At 43.8% G+C, this 26,935-nt stretch overlaps 1 protein-coding gene across 1 annotated transcript in view; it reads left to right on the forward strand.

The window, feature by feature from the left end:
- The window catches only part of LOC124716750 (connectin-like), a 417,126-nt gene that overhangs the window by 161,862 nt on the left and 228,329 nt on the right, over window positions 1–26,935 (forward strand). Inside the window, exon 3 of the mRNA XM_047243292.1 lies at window positions 15,002–15,064. The gene's annotated coding sequence lies outside the window, so the exon portion shown is untranslated. The remainder of the gene's footprint in view (window positions 1–15,001; window positions 15,065–26,935) is intronic.

Consider the following 26,935-nt stretch of genomic DNA (forward strand, 5'->3'; position numbering starts at 1 on the left):
TTGGTTGAAAGCAACGATGGTGGCTGTTAACCAGTTGACATCGATTTGCAAAAGTGAATAAATAAAACATGATTTTGTGACTAGTTGCTGTATATTTGGTAACTTCCAAGAATGTAATGAGATAATGGGACTAATAACACTGGTTAATATCATTTTGGGGCTTTGAATGAAAATAGGTGTCCTTATATTTTTCATAGAGCTGTTTACAAACATGGTATAAGATTTCCTGTAACACTCACGGTTTTTACATAATTACTTAATTCTGCTTCTTTCAAAATTCGCACGTAACAATGTACGGTGGTCGTTATAATATACGGGGTGGACCATTTTAGTCCATAATGGGGAATAGCTTGGAATAGAGCTGAGATATAGCAAGATATTGTAGGTAAAATTTGTAGATTGCAGGGACGGTTACGCATTGCTACTGATGGCCATGAACTTCAACGTGAATTCCAAGGGTGATCCGGAGGTCAATCTTTTTTGGGCTAGAACCCTAATATTTGATTTGAAGCATCAAATTTTACGTATAAAATTATACGTTATTCAAGGTCTTTGCAAGATTCGATGAAGGTCAGGTAAAAAAATATGTTTTTAATCGTAGTACGGATTAACTCCGAGTTGTGGAGGAATCCAGCCAGCATGAGGGGTCACATATCATTGCCAGTAACCATGATCTGAAACATAGTTATTGATGGTCGTTGGAAGGCTGAGTTTTGTTCCATGGAAACCCTTCTTTGCGACCTCGGGTTTGGAAGGAGTGAAGCGAAATTCAAACTTTAAGTTATAATTAACGTGTTTATTGCCAAAAACAAATAGATCGATACGTATGAAAGTTATTTTGACACCTGCAACACAGAACGCAGATAAGACATAGTTCGTTGAGTTACAAGTCGGTCAGAGAGTCCTGCCACCTCTCATTCCGCGGGATGATGTTTTCAGTTGGTATCTAACATTTTATTTTGTTGCACCCCTCCTCTATTCCAAGCAAATCCCTACTACAACTAAAAACATATTTTCTTATTTGACCTTTATTGCACCTTCCCATGACCTTGAACAACATATGATTTTATACGTAAAACTTGCCGCCCTTTTCAAATCTTAGCCGGCCGCTGTGGCCGAGTGGTTCTAGGTGCTTCAGTTCGGAACCACGCTGCTGCTACGGTCGCAGGTTCGAATCCAGCCTCGGGCATGGATGTATCTGATGTTCTTAGGTAGTTAGGTTTAATGAACAAAGTAAGAGCATATGGACTATCAGACCAATTGTGTGATTGGATTGAGGAGTTCCTAGATAACAGAACGCAGCATGTCATTCTCAATGGAGAGAAGTCTTCCGAAGTAAGAGTGATTTCAGTTGTGCCGCAGGGGAGTGTCATAGGCCCGTTGCTATTCACAATATACGTAAATGACCTGGTGGATGACATCGGAAGTTCACTGAGGCTTTTTGCAGATGATGCTGTGGTGTATCGACAGGTTGTAACAATGGGAAATTGTACTGAAACGCAGGAGGATCTGCAGCGAATTGACGCATGGTGCAGGGAATGGCAATTGAATCTCAATGTAGACAAGTGTAATGTCCTGCGAATACATAGAAAGATAGGTCCCTTATCATTTAGCTACAAAATAGCAGGTCAGCAACTGGAAGCAGTTCATTCCATAAATTATCTGGGAGTACGCATTAGGAGTGATTTAAAATGGAATGATCATATAAAGTTGATCGTCGGTAAAGCAGATGCCAGACTGAGATTCATTGGAAGAATCCTAAGGAAATGCAATCCGAAAACAAAGGAAGTAGGTTACAGTACGCTTGTTCGCCCACTGCTTGAATACTGCTCAGCAGTGTGGGATCCGTACCAGATAGCGTTGATAGAAGAGATAGAGAAGATCCAACGGAGAGCAGCGCGCTTCGTTACAGGATCATTTAGTAATCGCGAAAGCGTTACGGAGATGATAGATAAACTCCAGTGGAAGACTCTGCAGGAGAGACGCTCAGTAGCTCGGTACGGGCTTTTGTTGAAGTTTCGAGAACATACCTTCACCGAAGAGTCAGGCAGTATATTGCTCCCTCCTACGTATATCTCGCGAAGAGACCATGAGGATAAAATCAGAGAGATTAGAGACCACACAGAGGCATACCGACGATCCTTCTTTCCACGAACAATACGAGAGTGGAATAGAGGGGACAACCGATTGAGGTACTCAGGGTACCCTCCGCCACACACCGTCAGGTGGCTTGCGGAGTATGGATGTAGATGTAGATGTAGATGTAGTAGTTATAACTCTACGGGAATGATGACCTCAAGTCCCATAGTGCTTAGAGCCATTTGAAATTTTTTCAAATCTTAAATCAAATAGTGTGGTTCCAACCTAAAAAAAAAACTGTTAGGAGCCAAATAACGTTGAAAATCGCATTTGATGTCACTGCCGTTAGTGTCAACGCGTGACCCCTCTTTCCCACCTACAGCTTTTATCTAAAACATTTTTTTTGTATTTCATCTGTCTCCAGAGTTATTCAGCATTATGAACTAAAATGGCCAACCCGGCATATCAGAGAAATCTAAAATGGTCATTTGTGCTAATATGGATACATCCTGTTGATAAGTTCACACAGAAACACTGCTGCTGTTATAGCTTGATTTTTAAGTGTGCTTGGTATACCTCTTACACTTTCCAAAGCATTTAAGTAAGTCCACAAACGTCGAGCTCCTCAAGATGGCAGCATGAAAACAATCCCAACTCGATATGTTTCATTCGCGGATCGTGGGAGAATATAACCTCATTCGTGAAATCGACTTACCCGGCTAATTTTGGTCTCAGATTAGGAGACCAAGACAAAAGATTTGTGCGACATAGCGCGTGTGATACGCGTGTTTCGAGATCAGAACTCCAAACAAACCATATAGATGACTGCTATTTTTTCATGGTAGAAGCTGAGGACAATCTCAAGAAGAGTATTAATAGCATAATATATACAAACCTGAAATAAGCCACCAGGCCATTACCCACATTCCTGTACTAACCGAGCTGTACCTCTACAGTCATCATGATTATCATCGCCATCGTCATCATCATCATAGGATCCTGCAGACGATGATGAAATTTTGGTGCCCACATAAGTGCCGCTAGCAGAGATAATTACCCAAGGTGAACTAAATGACTTAGAATGAGATCTGGGTCTCTCACAAGTTTTGGGCTCTTATTTAAAGGAGAAAAACAATGCTGGACCCTGTTACAACATTCCCCTGTTAACGAACAAGAGACGGGGAGTTTAGTGAGTTATTCACTGAAACAGGTCCTCTATAAAATGTTGCAATAACGATGGAGAAGTAGTACGAAAATATAGAATCACAGGGAACAAGAAAGAATCGAGTCTTTTCATCGATAAAACTCAAGAGCCAAGGAAACTGGTACACATGCCTAATATCTTGTAGGGCCCCGGCGGGCACGCGGAAGTGCCTCAACACGACGTGGCATGGACTCGACTAATGTCTAATGTAGTGCTGGAGGGAACAATCCCGTGAATCCTTGAGAGCTGTCCATAAATACGTAAGAATACGACGGGGTGGAGATCTCTTCAGGACTGCCTATTGAAAGGCATCCCACATATGCTTAATAAAGTTCATGACTGGAGAGTTCGGTGTGCAGCAGAAGTGTTTGAACACAGAACAGTGTTCCTGGAGCTTACGACTACCTACCTGTGACCGATATGTCCGCCTTTGGCATGGATACCGGCGGTAACACGTCGTGGCATGGAAGCAATGAGGCCTCGGTAGGTCGCTGAAGGGAGTTGGCACCAAATCGCACGTACAGGTCACGTAATTTCCATTAATTCCGGGAATGGGGGCGTTTAGCTCTTACGTCATATTCAGTTACATCCCAAACGTGTTCGATCGGGTTCAGATCTGGCAAGTCTGGCAACCAGCACATCAATTGGAACTCGCTATTGTGTTCCTCGATCCACTCCATCACACTACTGGCCCTGCGACATGGCTCATTATCTTGTTGAAAAATTTCACTGCCATCGGGAAACACGATCGTCATGACGGGTTTTAGGTGGTCTGCAATCAGTGTACATTACTCCTTGGCCGTCATGGTGCTTTGCTGGACTCGTGGATGCCCAAGTGAATGTTACCCAGAGCATAATGGAGCCGCGACCATCTTGTCTCCGTCTCGCAGTATTGGTGTCAAGGAGCTGTTCGCCTGGGAGACGACGGTTTCGCGCCCTCCAGTCGGCATGCTGTGCAACGCTCCGCAACTGTGCCAACGTCCAGTGTCGATGGTCACGTGATCATTTCAGTCGTAGCTGCCGATGTCGTAGCGTCAGCATTGCAACATGCATTGGTCGTCGGCTGTGTAGTCCCGTCATTAGGAGCGGTCGGTGCACTGTACGTTCAGACAGCATTGAAATCCGATGTCAGTTACGCCACAGTTCACCACCTGTCCTGCTTTACCAGTCCACCGATCCTAAGACGTCTGACATCTGTAATGAGCGATGAGCGCCGAAGCCCACCATGTTCGGTCGTGGTTTCACCTTGATTTCGCCACGTGTTGTAGACACTTACCACAGCACTCCTCGACCGACGCGCTTGCGGTGCAGTTTCCGAAATGCTCGTGCCGAGCCTCCGAAGCATCACAATCCGCCCTCTGTCAAACTCACAACGGGACCCTCCATACTGTAAATCAGGGATTTTGATACGCTTCAAATATGTTGTAGAGGCACCTACCCTGAGTACCTGGCTACCCCGTTTTTTTAGCGAAGGTCCCTGGGTTTTGAGAAAATCGATTTTGAAGCTAATGGCGCTCTTTGTATAGCCATAACATTACACATATTTCGAGCAAGTCAGCGTAGCGCAGCGGTAAAGGTTGACGGATACCACGCTGGAGGTACCGTGTTCGGATCCTTTTTCCTTCAAAATCGACCGAATTTTTCAATTTTATTTCAACGAATACCAACAAACAGTGTAAGGTGTGTGAAATTATAAAGACATATTCAGTTATTAATTTTTTCAAAATTCATTCTGTTTGTGGTGCGCAGTTGGAGTTCCAAATGTTCGTACAACGGTCGCTTCTTGTATTACCTGAAATCGATCTCCGCCCATTATCGCCCCATCTCCCCCGAATATTGATAGCCGTAACGGGAACCTCAGCTCCTAGTTGTGCCCAATGAGGATGGGGGTTGCATTCCTTTACGTTCGCATCTAACTACAGCGTCAGTTGCTCGCAAAGCGTCTCTATTGCCATGTGTTAGCAAAATTCTGTGAAATGGAAGAACCAAGTGTTTCTGCAGTAGTGCAGCCAGAAGAAGAACCACAAGTAGAGGAGTTGAACGAAGAGTCGAAAGGCGAAATCAGAAATGCCATTAAATACGCCGAAAATCTACTCCGCGATTTGAATCTCGTAACGAATTCACCGCCTAGCGTGACCTCTGCCAATTCCGTTGCAATTGGCGATGAGATATGTATCGCAATACAGGACCTCTTGGCCGAAAAATATTATTATTGATGATAAATTGATAGACTTCAACGAAGATGATGAACTGGAAGAATATGATGCGAACCACAAACGGAATTAGTATTTGAAAAAAATTAATAACTGAATATATCTTCATAATTTCGCACACGTTACACTGTTTGTCGATATTCTTTGAAATAAAATAGAAAAATTCTGTCGATTTTGAAGAAAAAGGGTACACAAGCAGGATTCGAACACTGTACCTCCAGCGCGGTAGCCGTCAAACTGTACAGCTGCGCTACGCTGACTTGCTGGAAACATACGTTATGTTACAGATATACAAAGCATGCAATGAACTTCAAAATCCATTTTCTCATGAACCAAGGCCCGTCGCTAAGAAACCGGATAGCCAGGTACTCAGGGTAAGTGACTGTACAACATATTTGAAGCGCATCAGAATCCGTGATTCACAGTAAGGCGGGTCCCCTTGTCAGATAGATCAAGCGCTTTCCCTACTCTACACACGCACTCTTTCGCATCTTTCTCTCCTACTGGACCACTCAGCCACTTTTTGGAAGTCATTCTTCAATGCCACCGTGGCTCATCCCCCTCCGACGACGACGAGCTGAAGAAGTAGCTCTTACAAGGTTTCTTTCGACACGTTTTATTTACATTCCTTGCTAGGAAAAACAGATTTATTAGCTTTGTCTGTTCATTTGTGTGCCTATTCATTACATTTTGATTTCGTTTTGTTTAAGAATCTAAATACCTAGAAAATGGCCAAGTCTTTCTGAATACGCCAGTACTACTGAGACACTGAGCACTGTACGATCTGTAAGAGTCGAATACAGATCGTGATGCGAGACTTGTTTCAGAACATCAGACCTTAACTTATCCTTTGGAAACTCGTTCTGAAAGCGAGGTGCAAAGTACTCGGAGAACGTCATGCACACCTCGCTCCTCTGAACCTTTCACTCACAGAGGGTTAGAGTTACTTCTCTCCAACGTAACATCACAGAAGCAGAAATTATGTTGAGAAGTAGTGCCGGCGAGCGATTTTTTATGCATCAAATCCCGCTTATTGCTACCCATTTACCGTTTCCCTTTAAAGGTGTGCAATCCCCAGTCAGCTTATGTTGTGCCATGACCGTAAATAAAGCACAAGGTCAATCACAGGGCCGGCCGGTGTGGCCGAGCGGTTCTAGGCTCTTCAGTCTGGAACCGCGCGACCGCTACGGTCGCAGGTTCGAATCCTGCCTCGGGCATGAATGTGTGTGATGTCCTTAGGTTAGTTAGGTTTAAGTAGTTCTAAGTTCTAGGGGACTGATGACCTCAGATGTTAAGTCACATAGTGCTCAGAGCCATTTGAACCACTTTTTTCAATCACAGGATATTACTCGTGGGGACCTTGGTGCCAGTTGCTTTTTGCATGGCCAGTTCTACTTGGTTGTGAAGCAAAAAATCCCTTCATTCAAGTCCCGAATCATATTGCCTTGAACGCTGTACACAAAGGTGCTTTATATGTCAAATGTAAGTTCCAGACCTAAAAAGTCTCAGGCGTAGCTCTAAGTAAATACCCTGGCAACGCTGGGTTCCTCCACGGCTATTGAATATTTCTTTTCTGTGCTGTTACGCAGCTGCAAATTGTATGAAATGCATTGTAATGCAATAATACTCCATCACAGCTTCACTTCTGTTTTTCTTTTTTTTTTCACAATTTATTTAATGTATTATATGTACACCGAAGACCCAAAGAAACTGGTAGACCTACCTAATATCGTGCAGGGCCCCCACGAGCACGCAGAAGTGCCGCACCATGACGTGGGAGTATGGAGGCGAGCAAATGTGTTTAAACTCAGGGGAGTGTTCCTGGAGCCACTCTGTGGCAGTTCTGGACGTGTGGGATGTCGCATTGTCCTGCTGAAATTGCCCAAGTCCGTCGGAATACGCAATTGACATGAATCGATGCAAGTGATGAGACAGGATGCTGACGTACGTGTCACCCGTCAGACTCGTACAGGGGTCCCACATCACTCGAAATGCACAAGCCCCATACCATTACAGAGCCGCCACCAGTTTGAACAGCCCTGTGCTGACATGCATTCGACTGCGAAAGCCCACATCGGTTATGTTGCGTTTAATTGATTTCACGCTGACACCAGTCGATGGCTCAGCATTGAAATCTACAGCAATTTGTGGAATGGTAGCACTTCTGTTCAAATGGTTCAAATGGCTCTGAGGACTATTGGACTTAACTTCTGAGGTCATCAGTCCCCTAGAACTTAGAACTACTTAAACCTAACTAACCTAAGGACACCAAACACATCCATGCTCGAAGCAGGATTCGAACCTGCGACCGTAGTGGTCGCGCGGTTCCAAACTGTAGCGCCTAGAACCGCTCGGCCACTTGTGCCGGCCAGCACTTCTGTCACGTTGAACGATTCTCTTCATTAGTCGTTGGTCCCATTCTTGCAGAATCTTTTTCCGGCCGCAGCGATGTCGGAGATATGATGTTTTACCGGATTCCTGATATTCACAATACACTAGTGAAATTGTTGTATGTGAAAAAAAAATGATTCAAATGGCTCTCAGCACTATGTGACTTAACTTCTGAGGTCATCAGTCGCCTAGAACTTAGAACTAATTAAACCTAATTAACCTAAGGACATCACACACATCCATGCCCGAGACAGGATTCGAACCTGCGACCGTAGTGGTCGCTCGGTTCCAGACTGTAGCGTCTAGAACCGCACGGCCACTCCGGCCGGCTGTATGTGAAAATCTCTACCTTGGAGATGCTGTGTCCTATCGCTCGTGCGCCGCTTATAACAGCGCGTTAAAACTCACTTAAATCTTGATAACCTGCCATTGTAGCAGCAGCCGCCGGTCTAACAACTGCGCCAGCAACTTGTTGTCTTACATAGGCGTTGCAGACCGCAGAGCCGTATTCTGCCGGTTTACATATCTCTGTATTTGAATAGGCAAGCCTATATCGGTTTCTTTGTAGCTTCATCGTATATTTACTTTGATAATATTAAAATTCTAAATGTTTCTAGCAGTTTAAATGTACTTCACTGGGTCTACAAACGCTGGACGTTGTCTTTAAAGGGCATCGCACTTGCTGACTCAGCTATCAATGCCTGACTCATGATGACCCAAAGGCAATGTCCCAGGTTTGAGTCCCGTTTCTACATACGTGTTTCCTCTGTCAGGAAGTTTCAGAACGGTGTAATACACAGTATAAATATTTTCATATTGGGATGCTCAAAAATGATAAAACTAGTAAACTTACAAAGCGAATTTTTTTTTCGCCTTCTTCTTTTGTTGCTGCTTATGACTGCACTAGACGAGTTCATGTTTCTGAGATCGGTTGTAGAAAGCGATACGTACAACGCAAACAGGGCTCACGAGATAGCGAGTTCAGCAGTGTAGCTCGCCAGTCGCAGTGGCTATCCAAAGCTAACCACAGCTCCGCGATTCTGTATGCTGGGCTGTGGAGATTCCTAAGGAGTGGAGGTGGGCGGACGCTTGAGTGACGCCGCAGCTGCTGCCGTGTGAACAGCCGGAATGTGTGCGCGCGTGTTGTGGGTTCCGAGGAGTTGTGGCCTGCTGCAGCCTGAACGTTAAGCTATTTATAGCGCTGCAGCCCCTGGACGTTATTATTTCCTGTCGCCCCTAGGCTACTGGCTGCTCTGTCTGGGAGATAGTGCGACGCTGAAAGCCCGCAGGGCACCCTGCTAACAGTGCGCTAGCAGTTCCCGGCAAACTCGTAACTTTGCCTGAGCACGCAGCACGCGTTCTCTATGCCCAGCTGCCCCCAGAAAGATAGTGTGCATCCTATCCTCAATCAAGTTTAGGAGATGTTGATCGATTTATGGCTGCGAGACAAGGATTGCCAGTGCGAAAGTCAATAAAGAACTGAGGGTTTCTCAGCGATTAGTGGCGTGATACATGTTGGGAATTATTGGCAGAGATACGAAAGGAGACAAATACGTCAGGAAACAACAGTGGAGCGGAAGAAGTAATCGTCTCTAGGAATTGAAATTGGGGAGAATGGGACTCAGAAAGAAGAATATACCGTAAAAATTTGAAGTGAATAGATGAAAAACTTTTCGAGACTTTTCGTTACGATGATTCCCCTTTATCTACAATGAAGAGCCAAAGGAACTCATACTCCTGCCACATATTATTTAGGTCCCCGCGAGCACGCATAAGTGCCGCAACACGACGTGGCATGGACTCGATGACTGTCTGAAGTACTGGTGGAGGGAATTAACATCATAAATCCTTCAGGGCTGTCCATTGGGCATTTTGATCACAATAGCCATAGATCAACACGAAATCGCCTTTTCCGCAATTGGTAAACGGTCCACTTTAACACGGGTAATGTATCACGAAGCAAATACCGTCCGCACTGGAGGAATGACGTGTCGCATTGCTCTGCTGGAATTGCCCAAATCCCTCGGAATGCACAATGTATATGAACTGATGCAGATGATCAGACAGGGTGCTTACGTACGTGTTAACTGAGTCGGGTCTATACGTATCAGGCGTCCTATGTCACTCCTACTGCACTCGTCCCACACCATTACAGGACGTCCACCTGCATGAAGTCCGCTCCCAGTAGCTGAGTGGTAAACGCGACAGAATGTCAATCCCAAGGGCCCGGGTTCGATTCCCGGCTGGGTCGGAGAGTTTCTCCGCCCAGGGACTGGGTGTTGTGTTGTCCTAATCATCATCATTTCATCTCCATCGACGCGCAAATCACCGGGGTGGCGTCAAATCGAAAGAGGTGCATCCGGCGAACGGTCTACCCGACGGGAGGCCGTAGCCACACATTTACATTTACCAGCATGAACAGTCCCTGCAAGGTCCATGGATTCATGACGTTGTCTCCATACCCGTAGACGTCTATCCGCTCGATAAAATCATCATCATTTGTTGCAGGTCGTGGTTGACGTTTCACACGTGGCTGAACACTTCCTGTTTCCTTAAATAACGTAACTATCCGGCGAACGGTCCGGACACTTGGATGATGTCGTCCAGGATACCGAGCAGCATACAAAGCATACGACCGTTGGGCATTTTGATCACAATAGCCATACATCAACACGATATCGACCTTTCCGCAATTGGTAAACGGACCATTTTAACACGGGTAATGTATCACGAGGCAAATACCGTCCGTACTGGCTGAATGTTACGTGATACCACGTACTTATACTTTTGTGACTATTACAGCGCCATCTATCACAAAGCGAAACGAGTGGTCCAACTAAAATATTCATATTTCTTTACGTACTTCACGAATATGTAATTAAAAATGGGAGTACCTATTTTAAAAAAACGCAGTTGATATCCTTTTGATCTACGGCAGCGCCATCTAGCAGGCCAACCATAGCGCCATCTGGTTTCCCTCTTCCAGCTAAAGAAGTTTCGTTCATTGTAGTGTTTTCGTTTGACGCTTATTTCGTGAGATAATTGCCCCGGTCACGATCAATGGATCACCCTGTATAAGTGGGGCCGACCGCAGCGCCGTATTTAGCTTGTTTACATATCCCTGTATTTGAATGCACATGACTGTAACAGTTTGTTTGCCTCTTCTGTGTATATAGAGGGTGTAAACGGTAGATGCTGTAAAAAAAGTGCTGCTAGTAGAACATAAGTAATTGATTTGAAACATCTAGCATGTTTTTCCATTTAATTCGCTTGTCCCAAATAAAAAAAATAAAAAAATGTTCACCTCGGGACAATGTTTTTGAAAATGTAGACATTACCTCTGTACATACAGACATTGCGAGCGTGAGTCGCAAACATGTGGGCCACAACGACCTTCGTGGTTGAGTCACTGTAATAAGCCGATCGTCAGCAGTCGTCGAGTTACCTGTGCAGATGTTGGTGCAACTCTGTTAAGCGTTAGGACGGAAGGGAGATTTGCTATTGCTGAACTATGCGATATTCATTTATTTATGCGAGGCAAAAGGTATTGCGAGGGTAGCTGTGCGAATTTATCCAGAAGCTTCCCACAACGAAAACATTCTGCACGATCGACATTTGTCGCTGTTCACCAAAGATTGGAATCGTCATAATTCTCTACATTTACCCGATTATTTTGCGACTCATTCGTTACAAAGTACAGTAGTTATTTTTATCTGTATGCGAAACGTATTGCCCGTTCTGATATCATTTCGTTCTGTTATTAAGCAAATCATGACAAAATACAACTTACGACTACGTACTTAATTTGCGTAGATTGAGAGATATTTGCACTTTACTACCCCAGGCGGAAGGCAGAAGCCCACTTCGCGAAGGACGTAGGTTGGAAGCTGAGGAACAAACTGTGGACCGCATACGGGAAGATCCCACTCAGCCACTAGAAGGATCGCTTGCCAAGTGGATGTAGCACACACTGTCGTTCAACCAACTTTGAAATAGGAGCTCCTGCAAGTGTACCATATTCAACGCGTAGAAGCGTTGGAAGAGCAAGATTTTCCTCCGCGCTGAGAATTCTCAAAGTGATTTTCATTACAAATGATTTTGTAAACAAGCAACACATTTTCAGTGTCATTTTTCCTTAAATGCATCGGCTGTTTAAATCGGTGATTACAGTACTGGGCCTTACGTTTTACCTGGACGATTGACTCGTAACATTTACCGAACCTTTGTAGGGGAATCATTGCTACCTGCTCTATTAAAAAAAAAAAAAAATGCCGCTAGCCGTACGTCATAACATATGGTTTCTCCACGATGGTGCTCAATTCCAAATTGGTCACAGAGAACGAAGATTTGTGAATAGACGATTTCCAGGAGATTGTGGTCTAATTCGGTGGCAAGCACGCAGTCCTGATTTAAATCCACTGGAGCCTTACATGCGGGGCCATTAGAAGGAACTTTTTTAGGCTCAGCAAATAAATCATGTGGACGAACGTACGCAATTTTCGGTGTTGCCAATACCATAAAGGCAAATGTGCGTGTGTGTGAACGAGTGCGACCAAAATGGTTTCGTCGTAATGAAGCATGTGTGCGGGGCCGGGTAGCTGCGCGATCTAAGGCGCCTTGACACGGTCCGCGCAGCTCCCCCCGTCGAAGGTTCGAGTCCTCTCTCGGGCATGGGTGTGTGTGCCGTCCTTAGCGTATGTTAGTTAAGTGAGAGTAAGTACTGTGTGAGCTTAGGGACCAATGACCTCAGCAGTTTGGTCCTACAGGCTATTACCACAAATTTCCAAATTTCCAAGCATGTGTCGAATCGAATAGTGGGCTTTTTTAATACTTATTGTGGTATTGGTGTAAAGGGAAACAAAGTAATTTTATTTTCGTTACGGTCCTGTTGTAGAAAAGGAAAATAATCTGAATTTAATTTTCGTTATGGTATTGTTGTAAGAGGACGAAACAGTTAACGAACAACCAAATTACATGGTAACTCGTTAATTTTGTAGTAAGGGAAACACATTTTATTTGATGTCTGCTTTTATTTACTACCACTGCCTTCGTTATGATAACGTAAAAGAGAAAAACGCCTGACTATACTTAATTCATTGACGTGTTACATTGCTTGTTTCGGTAGTACCGAGCCTCCGCGCGGCGTAGTTGCACACGCCTCGTGTTCACACTGCTCTGGTTTCTTTCTTATCTTTAACTGACCGCTGCATCGATATCGGTAATACACAAGCAAGGTGCGTGCCATCAGCTGACAATATAGAAAGAAATACGGCTGCTATTAAACCTGCAAATATCTGTCTTCTAGGAACCCAAAAATAAAGGAGGTGATACAACGGCGTTGTTTGCAGTTTTTAACAAAAACCTCGAAACGTTCTTGGCAGATTTACTTCAAGGTTTTACGCGTTACACTTGCTCTAATAAATAAAAACACACACACACAGAGATTATATATACTCACGCCCATAAATTAATGATAATGCCGATACATGGTGAAGCAACGCTCTGGTGGGTAGTTTGCGCGGGCTTTAATTACCTTGGGGTATGACCATGCAGTGCATTTTACTTGCGGTCATCGCACGGTGGCGCTGACAGCAGCCCACATACGCAGAGTTCTGTTAGTGCACGTCAGAGTAAGGTGCAGCGAGTAAGTGTGCAGACGTTTTCAGACGTGCTAATGGTGACTGTGTGTTGAAACTGGCTCAAAGAACACATACTGATGACGTTATGAGGGGTAGAATACTATGGCGACTGGAGGCTGGTTAAACACAGCAGGTCATAGCTCGGGCCCTCCCGTGTGCCACAAAGTGTGATCTGAAGATTATGGCAACGATTCCAGCAGACAGGAAACGTGTCCAGGCGCTACAGTACGGGACGTCCACAGTGTACAACACCAAAAGAAGACTGATATCTCACCATCAGTGCCCCCGACGGCCACGGAGTGCTGCAGGTAGCCTTGCTCGGAACCTTACCGCAGCCACTGGAACAGTCGTCTCCAGACACAAACTCTACAGACGACTGAACAGACATGGTTTATTCGCGCTGAGACCTGCAAGGTACAGTCCACTGACCCTTGGTCACAGGAGAGCCCGTAAAGCCAGGTGTCAAGAACACAATACATGGTTATTGGAACAGTGGTCCCAGATTATGTTCACGGATGAGTCCAGGTATAGTCTGAACAGTGATTCTCGTCGGGTTTTCATCTGGCGTGATCCAGGAACCGAATACCAACCTCTTAATGTCCTTGAAAGGGACCTGAATGGAGGTCATGATTTGATGGTCTGAGGTGGGATTATGATTGGTACACGTACACCCCTGCATGTCTTTGACAGAGGATCTGTAACAGGTCAGGTGTATCTGGACGTCATTTTGCACCAGTATGTCCGTATTTTCAGGGGTGCAGTGGTTCCCACCTTCCTCCTGGTGGTTGATAACGCACGGTCTCACCGAGCTGCCATCGTGAAGGAGTACCCTGAAACAGACGGTATCAGGCGAATGGAGTGGCCTGCCTGTTCTCCAGACCTAAGCCCCATAAAGCACGCCTGGGATGCTTTCGGTCGACGTATCGGTGCACATCTTCAAACCCCTAGGATACTTCAGGAGCTCCTACAGGCACTGGTGCAAGAATGGGACGCTATGCCCCAGCAGATGCTCGACCACCTGATCCAGAGTATGCCAACCCGTTGTGCAGCCTGTGTACGTACGTGTGCATGGTGATCATATCCCATATTGATGTCGGGGTACATGCACAGGAAACAGTGGCGTTTTGTAGCACATGTGTTTCGGGACGGTTTTCTCAAAAAACTTGAAGTAAATCTGCCAAGATATTTTCGAGATTTTTGGTAACAACTGTAAACAACGTCTTGTGTTTACATAGTAGTGTACATAAGTACGCACTTTGCATGGGAATGGTTGGGTATGCTGAGGCGCTAATCATTGGCATATCCATCCGTGTAGCACACCTCATTCTGATTGAACATTTGGTGTTTGGTACATGGCGTCTTTATTACGTTCCAGGTTCAGTGTGCAGCAATGTGGCTTTTAATTACGTCCTCGCCCATTTTTCTTAAGTAAAATAAAGTAGTAATAACGACGTGATTTCTTCTGTTTGTTGCAGACCTGTTAATCCAGACTGTGAGGGCCCTTCAGACGACGAGAACCTCTGATTCACTTCGCCCAGGTGAGAGGAAAAAAAATTAAATATAGAATCACTTACCATGCTGATGGGCCACTTATTAATGCACACCATTCGTCAGAGCCGTAAGTTCACGTGCATAGATAAAGACCCTGTAGAGCCACCGATATACTGTGTTTTATGCAGCCGTCATTGCGAAACATTTGTGATAATGTGCTGCTAATGTGTTACGCCATGACCCAAGGAGAAGTTTTCTTCCAGCTGCTTGGCTACTACACATTCGCCGATGATTTTGGAACTGTTGTAAGTGGAAACTCGGCGAAGTAAACGACTTAAGACAAGCTGCTGAAATGTGATCCACTATTCCATGTTTTTACGTTTTGTGAACTACACCTCTAAAGCAATTTTCTAACCTCTGAACCATTTTGTCACTTAATGAAGACCAGAGTGAACAACTGTGCAACATTTTCAGACACTGCACGTAACAGCATAAGGTGAATGGATTCTTAGGTTTCTGCTAATATTATACACGCACTACTGTCCAACAGGTCATTCAGATACAATACGAACAATAACAGTGCCATCACACTTCCCTGGAACACAGCAGAATTTCTGTCTGCATATGTCAATAACTCTCGATCAGAGAAAACATGCTGCATCTTCCCTAACAACAAATCTTCATTCCACTCACACATTTCGTTTGGTAACCATACGATCGTATTTCTCTCAGTAAGCGTAAGTGTGGTTCCATGTCAAGAGCATTCCGACAGTCAACAAATAAGCCACCTACATTACTGTAACGATCCCTGGCTTTCAGGATGTCACGTGCTAAATGCTCGAATTTAGAATGTTTCAGTAATCCATGCTAGCTGATAACGGAGGTTTTCTTTATTGTCGATGGAGGTTTTCTTTACACCTCAAAAAGTTTGATTTGATATTTTTGGATTTAGAAGAACTGGTTGTCAATGATATCGGACGGTACTTCTGTGTATCACTTCTGTTCCATATCTTGTACGCTTCTCTGACCTTCCAGCTGCTGAGTGCATGTCTGATTTACGGTATTTTTGGTTAAAGGAGGGATTAATTCAGCTGCAAGTTCTTTGTAAAATCTAATAGGATTTCCATCAGGCCTTAAGCTTGTTTCAGTTTGAGCCAGTTCAGGTATCTAGTGGAGCGAAAAACGAGCTGTGGCAGCAGTTCTGTAATCCCCTTTGAAAGTGTCGTTCAGCATTCCTGCTTTCGCTTTCCTACTCTGTTTCACTTTCTCTGTCGTCCTTGGGTCGTTCTTGAGCGTTAGATACTATCTTTTGTGTCACTAACAAGCTTTAGACATGACCTGAATTTATTTAGATTTCATGAGAAGAATTCTGATGAGGTTTTGCTACGGTAGTCGTATACGGCCTCACATATTCCCTTGAGGCAACTAAGGTAGCTGTCCATACTGTACAATGCTAAGCTATACTAGGCTTTGTTTTACACCTACTTTGCCACAACTCTGTTTCTTTAAAAGTTTCCTCACAGAATCCGTCTACCATGATAGGTCTCATGGTAGCATTTTGAATTCTCCTACGGTGTACAAGTGAATCCATTCGTGTGCCAATTACGCTTGTAAATTTCAGTCACAGTTCCACCGTAAGTGTCTGTGCAGAGGTGAATTAATTGAGAGTGAGAGTGTAATCAAGTTTCTTCCACACTACAACATCTGTTAACAACGAAATAGAATCCTGTTGCTTGTAAAAAAATACGTTTAAATACCATACATAACGTGTGGACCACATTTACATGAGAAACTATTTCAGGTCTATAATAAGCAATAAAAAAACCTACTATGTGCGTAAATTTTGTAAGGAATCAGCACCAGTAATGTAGGACAGAGAAAATATACGAGGGCTGTCCAGAAAGTAAGTTACGATTGATCGCGAAATGAAAATCACAGTGAAAATCATAAATGTTTCATTTGTAACAGTTAGCTACACCTTTCAGCTACTTCTCTACGTAGTCGCCGTTCTGACTCAGACATTCGTCGTAGCGTTGTACAAACTTTCCAATACCCTCATCATAGAAGGCAGCCGCCAGTGCTTTCCGCCAATTCTCTACACTGGCCTAAAGCTCGTTGTCTGTGCCAAAATGTTGTCTTCATAGCCAGCGGTTAGTTTGATCAGAGATGAAACTCAGTGGGAGACAATTACGGGCTGTATTGTGGGTAACCAAACATTTCCAATTGAAACGATGCAGGAACATCTTCATTGCTCCTGCAGAATGAGGCTGAGAATTGTCTTGAAGAAGAAACCGCACGACAGTTTTGTAATGTTGGTTGCATAGCTTCAGGGGAAAATTCTCACCAGGCCCTCGTACTTGGCGGGAGACACTATTTTCTATAACACCTTTACGCGCTCACTAAGAGCTCAGGAATGAAAAGAGCGACATAATTCTACCTAGAGTCATACTAGAGACACTACCCAACACATCTTTGCAAAGCTTTATCGGATTTTCGTAGTCGTTTCCATTTCGCGACCGATCGTAACTTACTTTCTGGACAGCCCTCGTAAAATAACTCTAGTGTGTATCTGGCAAGGTAACTATGTCGTCGTTGATGTTCTGGTCCTCAGTGGGAAGAATCCTTTCATGCAGCTTTGCTCACTACTATGTCCTGTGCAGCCCTCTTCATCCCTGTGAACTACCATAAGCAACCTGCATGGGGGATGTCCATTTATTATGTGGGAGATTCTGAGAAAATTTGGGATCTCCCTTCACTCTTCGCGAGATTTGGTGAGATATGGTGGGACCCCCTCCCCGTCCCCATTAACTGCTGGTCATCTCACAGTTGGGTGAAAATACATACACATAACACTTTTTATTTGATTTATAAATTGACTAAAACTCTTCAATAAAGTCATGTTCTATTTACACTATTGGCCATAAAAATTGTTACACCAAGAAGAAATGCAGATGATAAACATGTATTCATTGGACAAATATATTATTCTAGAACTCACATATGATTACATTATCACCCAATCTGGGTGCATAGATCCTGTGAAATCAGTACCCAAACAACCATCTCTGGCCGTAATAACGGCCTTGATAATCCTGGGCATTGAGTCAAACAGATCTTGGATGGCGTGTACAGGTACATCTGCCTATGCAGCTTCAACACAATACCACAGTTCATCAAGAGTAGTGACTGGCGTATTGTGACGAGCCAGTGGCTCGGCCAGCATTGACCAGACGTTTTCAGTTGGTGAGAGATCTGGAGAATGTGCTGGCCAGGGCAGCAGTCGAACAGTTTCTGTATCCAGAAAGGCCCGTACAGGACCTGCAAAATGCGGTCGTGCATTATCCTGCTGAAATGTAGGGTTTCGCAGGGATCGAATGAAGGGTAGAGCCACGGGTCGTAACACATCTGAAATGTAACGCCCACTGTTCAATGTGAACAGGAGGTGACCGAGACGTGTAACCAATAGCACCCCATACCATCACGCCGGGTGATACGCCAGTATGGCGATGACGAATACACGCTTACAATGTGCGTTCACCGCGATGTCGCCAAACACTGATACGACCATCATGATGCTGTAAACAGAAACTGGATTCATCCGAAAAAATTACGCTTTGCCATTCGTGCACCGAGGTTCGTCGTTGAGTACACCATCGCAGGCGCTCCTGTCTGTGATGCAGCGTCAAGGATAACCGCAGCCATGGTCTCCGATCTGACAGTCCATGGTGCTGCAAACGTCGTCGAACTGTTCGTGCAGTTTGGTTGTTGTCTTGCAAACGTCCCCATCTGTTGACTCAGGGATCGAGACGAGGCTGCACGTTCCGTTACGGCCATGCGGTTAAGATGCCTGTCAATTCGACTGCTAGTGATATGAGGCCGTTGGGACCCAGCACGGCGTTCCGTATTACCCTCCTGAATCCATCGATTCCATATTCTGCTAACAGTCATTGGGTCTCGACCAACGCTAGCAGCAATGTCGCGATACGGTAAACCGCAATCGCGATAGGCTACAATTTGACCTTTATCAAAGTCGGAAATGTGAAGGTAAGCATTTCTCCTCCTTACACGAGGCATCACAACAACGTTTCACTAGGCAACGCCGGTCAACTGCTGTTTCTGTATGAGAAATCGGTTGGAAACTTTCCTCATGTCAGCACGTTGTAGGTGTCGCCATCGGCGCCAACCTTGTGTGAATGCCCTGAGAAGCTAATCATTTGGATATCACAGCATCTTCTTCCTGTCGGTTAAATTTTGCGTCTGTAGCACGTCATCATCGTGATGTAGCAATTTTAATGGCCAGTAGTGCATAAAGTATATTCAACAGTGTTTTTACCACAGGATTAAAAATACTTTATTTTAAACGGGCCAACTCTGAGTAGTAATTGTATGGACAGACAGACAGGCAGACAGACAGAGACAGATGGACAAAAATGCTCCACCTGTGTTACTAACCGAATTGATGGATCCCTTAAAAATTTTGCTTTATTTGTATTAATATACATTCTGATAGAGCTGGCCCTAAAATCTATGAATTTTATTCAAGAACCACACAACGAAGCTGTAATATTTTCTCACTAATTATCATGCAAACTATTAGTCTTACAAAAAACAATAATGAACAGGACCTCCTTTGCAGGAAATTTAATGTAGTTAAACATGGTAATGGGATACGTTTTCGCTAGAGGCAATGGTTTCGAATTATTCAAGAGAAACGAACAAACTGACTTTCGAACTGGTTTTTCTTGAAGAACTCGAGGAATCATGGTCTCAAGCGTATACTAATTCCAAATTTAACTATGTTAAATATTCCGCAAAAAGATCCTGTTCATTCTTTTCCTATAGGATTTACAGCTTTTGCGTAGGGAGCGAGAGAATATAAAAACTTCGCCCATGATTTTTGGAGGAATTGGGGTTGCATTAACCTATAGGTCGAACTAGCTCAATCATTTTGTGTACATTAAATGTTACCGCCACTTTACTTATTTTGCAGATGAAAGACGCAGATGAAACCGCACCATTACGTAGCTTTTCAGACTCCTTAGTTATATAATCACTAAAGGAATTCTTGTTGGTGAAGTTCGGCTTAGCTTCCTTCCACAAACGGTTAGCTTCTTCTTTCCACGTGTGTTTCGACTTGTGGGTACGCCGCTCAACATACACTTTGTAAGGCTTTTCACGCAAATTCATGTTAAACACAATAACATTGGCTTTAACAGTATTTGCGGTAAGATCTTATAGGACCAAACAACTTAGGTCGTCGATCCCTAAGCTTACACACTACTTAATCTAGCTTAAACTAACTTACGCTACGGACAACAGACACACCCACGCCCGAGGGAGGACTCGAACCTCCGACTGGAGGAACCTCGCGGATCGTAACAAAGCGCCTTAGACCGCGCGGCAACATTGGCTTTATATGCGTTTGTAGAACATCGCGAATCATCGCGAATGACTCACTGACCGACATGCAGTGATTTCGACCGGCGCGGCAGAGAACTCAGATATTGGAAGTCACATACTTGTGCGGCACTTTTTTCAGATCGCAGAATGCCGAGGATACACACGTGCAAGGCATTCAGTTCAATTCGCAGAGGCCATAAAGACTGATGGGCACTTTAATGCTGTATATGATCGGAATTAATTATATAAAACGAAGTGTTAACTGTAATAATAATAAGGTTAGTTCAATAAGCTCTTTCGTTTTGGATTTTGGGGAATTCCTGTAACTATGGGTTTATTTATAGAGTGTCATTTTTTATATCTAGTTGGCTGTTGGTATTTGAATTTACATATTGTGTTTTGGGCATTTGGAAATAGTGAGTGGAGCTGTGGATGCTAGAAAATGGAGTGCGAAGTCGAGAAACCGGAAGATTTCTAACGCATTCTTCTGTCTGATTTCATTAGGAAGCTGACAGCATTGGAGGCAGTCACAAACAGTTGAAGCGTGAGTGGGAATAACGCCACTGGATAGATCACGGCAGGAAATTGATGTTCCGTTTTAAAAATGGTTCAAATGGCTCTGAGCACTGTGGGACTCAACTTCTGAGGGCTTCAGTCCCCTAGAACTTTGAACTACTTAAACCTAACTGACCTAAGTACGTCACACACATCCATTCCCGGGGCAAGATCCGAACATGCGACCGTAGCGGTCGCGTGGTTCCAGACTGTAGCACCTAGAGCCGCTTGGCCACATCGGTCAGCGTTCCGTTTTAACTGACGTCGTTTTGCTGTTAGTGAGTCTCCACGTTCAGAAAGACATTCGGGGTTTGATGAAGACCGCATAACTCATTAATCCACTATCATTCACGTCAGTATACTCGAGAAGTAGCAAATGTGATGAACTGTACTCATTCCGCTATCGTGCAACATTTTCATGCAGTGGGTAAATTTAAAAATATCGAGTGTATGGGTAACGCACCACAAAAATCAGCGGCTGGCCATATGTGTATGCCTGTTTCCCCGTTATCAGCTCTCTTCTGAACAACACCGACCGTCCCTACCCTGAAGCGTTACTAGTGACGAGAAATGGTGTGCCAGCCGCAGTGACCGAGCGGTTCTAGGCGCTTCATTCCAGAACCGCGCCGCTGCTACGGTCGCAGGTTTGAATCGTGCCTCGGTCATGGACGTCTGTGATGTACCTAGGTTGATTAGGTTTAAGTAGGGGACTGATGACCTCGGATGTTAAGTCCCATAGTGCTTAGAGCCATTTGAACCCTTTTTGAGAAATGGTGTCTTCATGCTAACATAAGGAAAAGAAAGGAATGATAGAGCCCAAATAAAGCAGAAACTCCCTGTAAAAAGACATCAATTTGCTTCTGAAAAACACCGACCATTCCACCCTGAAGCGCTAACATAAAGAAAAGAAAGGAATTGTTAAACCTAAATAAAGCTGAAACTCCTTGTACAAAGACTTGCGAACGTCCACAAAAGACAATGTTATGCATGTGGTGCAACAGCGACAGATTGTTTCCCCGACGTGTAACCATCACTGCTCACATTTATTGTCAACAACTGAGACGTCTTCCAGACGCAATTCAAGAACAACGCCTGGGAAGACTGCCTGAAGTGATGCCACTCGTTAACGCCCTCCCCCATTCTCCTGAACTGATGAAAACACCGTACAGGAGTTGGGTTGAGAAGTCATTCCGCACACACCATATTCACCCGATGTTGCGTCTTACGGTTTCACTTTTGTCGCTCTTTATCGAACAACTTCTAAAGAACTTCCTTTCCGGAAGAAAATTCACTCTGATTATGGTCCGACGAGCCCTTCGCCTCAAAACCACGTGATTTCTATAGTCGTGGAGTTACTCCAGCGGTGGCTGTTGTGACTTGGCAAGACAGCCAAGCCACTAGGACGGGAGGCCGAAAGGCACGCGTTTAAGCTCACGCAGGATGGCGTGAGGTCTGGAACAGGTCAAGGTCTTTATAGTAGCAAAAATAGTACGTAGCTTCTGGAATACTTAACTTTAATCCATAATTGGTGAACATCGGTCTGACGGTACATGCATCACAAGATAAATAGCGATTGATAAAGGCGCCTTGCCAGGTCGTAGCAAATGACGTAGCTGAAGGCTATGCTAACTTTCGTCTCGGCAAATGAGAGCGTAATTTGTCAGTGAACCATCGCTAGCAAAGTCGGCTGTACAACTGGGGCGAGTGCTAGGGAGTCTCTCTAGACTAGACCTGCCGTGTGGCGGCGCTCGGTCTGCAATCACTGATAGTGGCGACACGCGGGTCCGACGTATACTGCCGGACCGCGGCCGATTTAAAGGCTACCACCTAGCAAGTGTGGTGTCTGGCGGTGACACCACAGTGGCAGATTCATGAAAATAGTGAAGGAGAGTACACTGTTAATGACTAGTGTTTCTGTCATATGTATCTGTTGTGTTTATCAAACTTACGGCAAACCAGCTAAACGTATTCCCTGAATTAAAAAGTTGATGTCAGATTATTATGGCCCTCCCCCTCCCTCCACCCCCCCCCCCCCCCCCGCCCTTTAAATGAGATTTGGTGATGCTTTGTAGGATGCCTCGCTCTCCCCCTCAATTTTGAGCTTACGTAATTAATGGACGTCCCATAAATGTTTTCATCCCGGCATCTGCTTTATTATTTTTATACCCGACACTCCGCTCCATTATCAAGTTGAAGATTCCTTTATGCCTCATGATGTCTACTCTCAACCGATCCACTCTTACAGTCGAGGTTTCATATTTGTCTTCCCCTATTCGATTCAGTACTTGCTCCTTTGTTATCTGATATATTCTCATATTGAGCATTCTTCTGTAGCATTTCGAATGCTTCTACCTGACTGAATGAATTATCATATATGCTTCACCTCGGTAAAAGGCTACATTGAGAGAAATACTTTCAGAAAACCTTCCAAGCAAATGTAAGTTGGGTGTTAAGTTTCTTCTTTTTCAGAAATTTTTATCTTCCATTGTTTGAACTTTATATCCTCTCTGCCTCGGCCTTCAGGAGATAATTTCCTGTGCTACTAACGAAATTCTTCTTGTAACTTTACCGTCTCATTCCCTAACTTATTTGCCTCACCATGGACCGATTTAGTTCCATACAGATCATTATCCTCGGTATGCTGATGTTCTTTTCGACGCGCTATCCATTCCGTTCAGTTCACCTCGTACAAAACGACCACACACATTCCATAACGTTGACGTTCAAACCAACTGTCTTTTTTCTTTTTCTTTGTGGTCTGCAGTCGGAAGAATGGTCTCATGCAACGCTCTATGCTACTCTATCCTGCTCAAGGGTCTTCATCTCCGAATAACTACTGCTATTTACATCCTCCTGAATCTGCTTATTGTATTCATCTGTTTGTCTCCCTCTACTGTTTTAACCCCTCCAAACAAACACACACACACACACACACACACACACACACACACACACACACACACACACACACACACACACGCTCGCACGCATACACTTCCCTCCGGTACCAAACTACTGTTCCTTTCATGTCTCAGAAAGTAATCAATCAACCGATACCTTCTTCTACTCAAGTTGTGTCACAATATTTTTACCCCAGTTCCATCCAGTACATTTGTAGCATCACGTTCAAATACTTCTATTTTCTTCTAGTGCAAACTGTTTACCGTCCACGTATCACTTCCATACAAAAAACACTCTATACAAATACTTTCAGAAAGACTACCTTACACCTAAATCTATATTCGACGTTAACCAATTTGTCTTCTTCAGAAAGTGTATTTTCTTGCCACTGCCAGTCTATATTTTATATCCTCTCTAATTTTGCTGCACGAAAAGCAAACTTCATCTACTACTTTATGTGTCTCGTTTCCTTATCTAATTCCCTCTGCACCATCTGATTTAATTAGAGTACATTCCATTATTTTTCTTTTGCTTGTATTCTTGTTTCATGACATTGCCCATTCCGCTTAACTGCTGTTCCGAGTCCTTTGCTGTCTCTCAGACAATTACGAAGTTAGCGGCAAACCTCAGAGCTTTTCTTTCTTCTCCCATAAGGTCCCTACTCCATATTCTTCTTTAGTTACCCTTACTGCTTGCTCAGTGCACAGACTCACAGACTGAATAACATCCAAGATAGGCTACAGCCTTGTCTCACTCTCTTCTCAACCATTGCTCCTGTAATCTCCCCCCCCCCCCCCCGGTCACTTATCGCCCTTAATGACAGTGAAAAATTAAACCGCGTGTACCTAATGGAAATTTGGGAAAAGCAATCGTCACCAAAGTTAATCTGTCGGTAAAGAGGGAGGAAGCGTTACATCTAAATGAAAGGAAAAATGGAAATGAAATTGGTGGAACTTAATTTTGAAAAATGGTGAAGTTAATAAAGAAAGTAAATGTGCGGTCGTTACATTAACAGTTAACTGGTATTAATTAGATATTTGAGATTTGGGGAAAATTACGGTCACCAGTCCTATGGACAACTACTATAATAACTGAGAAACAAAGGTTAATGCACACATCATTAGCACTAAAAGCGTGGCAACTGAAGTTTAACACGTATTATGTGAAAGCTGAATGTTTTTCAGAAGTAATAAATTTCGCTACACTCTGACTTAATTTAGCAAAAGAATTAATAAAACTGGAAAATTAAAAGTGAATTTAGTGACTGAAACTAATAGTGAACTATGTTTCTGAAGCACCACGAAATTAAACAAAATAAGGTTAGTCTTGGGCTACCTCAACAATCATCTCAAAAGCAACTTGAATCTACGCAATTTAGAAATAAGAGATTTAACTTTGAACTTGAATTAAATGATTTTGGATAATTAACAATATTAAAATTTAGTACATATCAAGCTGAGCTGGAGCCACAAGTAAGCTAAAATATGGTAACAAAACTCGCGCTCTTAATTTGTGCTTGTGTAATCTAAATATAGTTCTGTTTGTTTATTGTAGCCAGCTATGAATACTTTAACTGAATTTTGAAATTAAAGCAGTGAAATCCAATGATATTACGTTAATGCTGGCGTTTGAATTTCTACGACACTCCGGTTCATTTCCGAAAAGGAAGCCACCCTGCTTGGTAATGCAACTGGGACAATGAACAACAAAGGTTCATGCAAAGTTGCTGTATTTTAGTGATGCAAATGGAAGAGTTTGAAAAGCTGAGGTCTGCCGTACAGTTCTAAAACTTTACGTGCTTTCAGTCTTCCTTGTTGGTTAATTGAAGGTTTGAAGTCGTCGATCGAGGATGTGGCGACAATCACTTATTGTCGGCCGTCGCTGTTGCAGAAGCTGGATGTTGGCGCGCCTTCTTCTCGACACGGTCACCAGGCGGAACGGGCTCTTGGTGTGTGCCAGCTAATGTTTCCCGTCCGCAACACCGTACCTGAAACTATCATAGCAAGTCGAGCGCAATTACATCCTGCCAAACCCCGAAAGCCCGGGAACTCGCGGGAGCGTCACACAACACACCTGCTCCACCGCCCTACTCCAGCCAGACTCTGCTCTGCCCGCGCTCCATGCGGCAGAGTTAACACTACCCAAGATCCTAAACACTTTGGTTCTCCACACGACCTATCGATGTAATCGTTCGATAGCATAGTTTTCCCTAGGCAAGACCCAGCGTAAAAGTAAAAATAATATTAACAAAACAAACTAATTATACATCGACATAAATGCATATATATATATATATATATATATATATATATATATATATATATATATATATATATAATAAAGCTATTACAATATATAAAGACACAGAGAGGTAATATCTTCAGGTAACAAAATAAGGAAAAAATTTATAGTACAGTAGATGGAAATAGGAGGATATGCATTTCCGGGCTTACACTCCCCTTTCATTCACTTGAACTCATGTAACCGCTATCTGGTTTCTGTACAAGTTCTAAATAGCCTTTTGCTCCCTGTTCAAAATGTTCAAATGTGTGTGAATTCTTATGGGACTTAACTGCTAAGCTTACACACTACTTAACCTAAATTATCCTAAGGACAAACACACATACACCCATGCCCGAGGGAGGACTCGAACCTCCGCCAGGACTAGCCGCACAGTCCATTACTGCAGTGCCTTAGACCGCTCGGCTAATCCCACGCGGCTTTGCTCCCTGTACTTTACCCCTATTATCTTCAATTTGCAAACAGGATTTTATAGTTAACACTGTCAGAAGCTTGCTCTGAGTCTACAAATGCTATAAACGCAGATTTACCTTCCCCTAACTTCTCCTATAAGAGAAGTAGGTTCACTATTGCCTCGCATCTTCCTACTTTTGTCCTGAATCCTAGCTGATCTTGCCTGAGGTCAGCTACTACCAAATTTTCCAAACTTCTGAAAAGAATTCGTGTTCGTATTTTATAACCATGGCTTATTGTGGTGTGCATACTGTAAGACCTTCGGTACACACACCATCAGATTATTTGACTGTTCGCTCTAATGAAGT

Source organism: Schistocerca piceifrons, chromosome 9 (genome assembly GCF_021461385.2).
Source record: "Schistocerca piceifrons isolate TAMUIC-IGC-003096 chromosome 9, iqSchPice1.1, whole genome shotgun sequence".
Taxonomy (NCBI): domain Eukaryota; kingdom Metazoa; phylum Arthropoda; class Insecta; order Orthoptera; family Acrididae; genus Schistocerca; species Schistocerca piceifrons.